The 2476-nt window shown below is 52.6% G+C and overlaps 1 pseudogene; it reads left to right on the top strand.

The window, feature by feature from the left end:
* LOC122435792 lies at positions 1–795 on the top strand (annotated as a pseudogene).
* Positions 796–2476: the final 1681 nt, after the last annotated feature.

The following is a 2476-nucleotide window of genomic DNA, read 5'->3' as shown; positions in this document are numbered from 1 at the left end:
ATGAGTGAGCTGAGCAAACCCAAGGAAGACCTTCAGGACCCAGGGGAGGCAGAGGGCCAGGTAGAGGGGCAGTTCCTGGGGTCTGAGTAGGGGAAGGCTGCAGCCCCCTATGCCTTCTCTCTCCCAGTCTCCTCCTCAGCCTTTGTGGAGGCCTTGCCCCAAGAAGCTCTGAAGGAGATGATGGCTAACCTGTTGAAGTTCCTGCTCCTCAAGTATCGTGCCAAGGAGCTGACCTCAAAGCCCGAAATACTGGGTATGACCCTCACAGATAACCAGGACCACATACCTGTGGTCTTCCGTAAAGCCACCCAGTGCCTGCAACTGGTCTTTGGCATGGCAATGAAGGAGGTGGACCCCAGGGAGCACATATACATCTTGGTCCCCACCCTGGGCCTCACCTGCGATGCAATGCCGAGTGGTGGGCAGAGCCTGCCCAAGGTCGGGTTCCTGGTGCTGGTCCTCAGCCTGATCATCCAAGATGGAGACTTCATCCCTGAGGAGGTGGTCTGGGAAACACTCAGCAGGATGGGGGTGTGTCCCAGGAGGAAGCACTCGGTCTTTGGGGAGCCCAGGGAGCTGCTGACCCATGTGTGGGTGTGGGAGGGTTACCTGGAGTACCGGCAGGTGCCTGACAGTGACCCTGTTTGCTATGAGTTCCTGTGGGGTCCCCGGGCCTATGCGGAGATCAGCAAGTATCAAGTCACAGAGTGTCTGCTCAGGGTCAATGAAAGGTTTTCCAGGGTCTTCCCACCCCCGTCTGCAGAGGCTGTGAGGGAGGAGGAAGAGGGGCCCTGAGCCAGAGCAGCAGCCAGATGATCCTTCCCTCTGTGATTGAAGAGGGAACAGTCAGCCTTCTCAGTAGTGAGGGCCTGGCCAGTTGGGGTAGCCAGTGTGTAGCATTTTTGGGTTCCTGTTCTCTGTGATGACATGGAGATTCATCTCTGTTTTCTTTTTTTTTTTTTTTCTCTGTTTTCTTTAGGAATTGTTCAAATGTTTTTTCAGCTGAAAATTTAATAAATTTCAATATCTAACTCTGTGAATGACATTGATCACACTTGTATTTGTACTTACCCAGTTTAAAGGCCAGAGTTTTGCTGTTTTGTAAAAGAGATTGGAAACTGTCCCATTTTATTTTGTGAACCTGAGCAAGGTAACACGGATTGGAATTACAATTAGTTTGCACAGGTAAACTTACTTAGCTGTATATAGTTGGTGGAAGAATCAGAAAATTTAAAAAAAAATTGTAGTGATATTTCTTCTTATACTTTTAGTCTGTTATTTTCTACAGCTAAGCCATGTCTGTTTACTTGGATTTTACTGGATATTATTTAAGAAATTAGGAGAAAATTGATGAGATTAATAAGCCCCCTGATCCCTGGCTCATTTATTCCATAGACCTTAATGGAGCCTCTGTTCTGTGGAAGGTCTTGTGTTAGCAGTGGGGACACTGGGAGAAGCAGGACACACCCACACTTAGACTGGGAGTCTAAAGTCACTCTGAGGCCCAAGGCCATCTCCAGGCAGCTGAGTTCTTGCTAACTCACCTGCCACTCCTCACTCTCTTTGGCTAAAACAGCATCTTTTATGCAAAAGTTTACGAAGTCTGGTGATTGATGAGGGGCCCCCATGTGAAGGTGAATGGTTCCCTGTGCTCCCCCATGGTCATGGGTGCAGCAGGCCACATCCAGCATCTATGCTGGGACTGCATTCTTCTCTCAAGGGTTAAGGAGGCCCCCTCTTGAGTGAGGACGAAGGGGTCCAGGCCCCAGAACAGAGGGTCCCATAGAATATAACTCCACTCCTACTGGGCCTCCTGGGGGCCCTGGTCTGGGTTGTCAGGCTGAGACCCTATGCCCCCTCACTTCTTCAGTGAACTCAGGGATTCAGAGGCTTGGTCTTTGGGGTGCAGTCACAGGTGGGCAGATGGAGGGGCCCACGTCCTGCAGAGACTCGAGGTGAGAACCAGAAGAGTCTAAGGGTCCCCAGGGGATGCATGTGCCACCCTCCTGACAGCCCTGGGTGACCAGGGGTAACAACGTCCAGGTGTGACGTCACTGATCCCATGGGAGGGGAGAAGTGAGGGCCTGGGTCAGGTGCCCGAGTTAAGGTCAGCAGAGTGAAGGAATCCAGCTGTGCTAGGAGTCAAGGTTAAACCCTGAGGGGGGCTCTGGGGCCCCAGGACATCCAGGTCTTCAATGCTCTCAGACGCTGGGGTCCCTGGCAAGGTTGTGTGAATGAGCCCCCTACTCCTGCTTGCCTCTCAGGGGCCCTGGCTGGGGAGAGCCTGGTTCTAAGGGGAGCAATGTCGGGGTGAGAGGGTGGTACCCAGACCTGCTGAGAGTCAAAGTGAAGAGCAGAAGGAGGGTTGAGGACGGCCGGGGGCATCATCTCAGCTCTGGGAAACCCTGGGCACGGAGCCGTGATGTCATGTCCACAGACTCTCCTTGAGGGTCTCAGTGGAGTGACGGCCTTGGTG

This window comes from Cervus canadensis, chromosome X (genome assembly GCF_019320065.1).
Source record: "Cervus canadensis isolate Bull #8, Minnesota chromosome X, ASM1932006v1, whole genome shotgun sequence".
NCBI classification, from domain to species: Eukaryota; Metazoa; Chordata; class Mammalia; order Artiodactyla; family Cervidae; genus Cervus; species Cervus canadensis.
The sequence above is the reverse complement of the archived record's forward strand: the minus strand, read 5'-3'. Positions and strand labels throughout refer to the sequence as shown.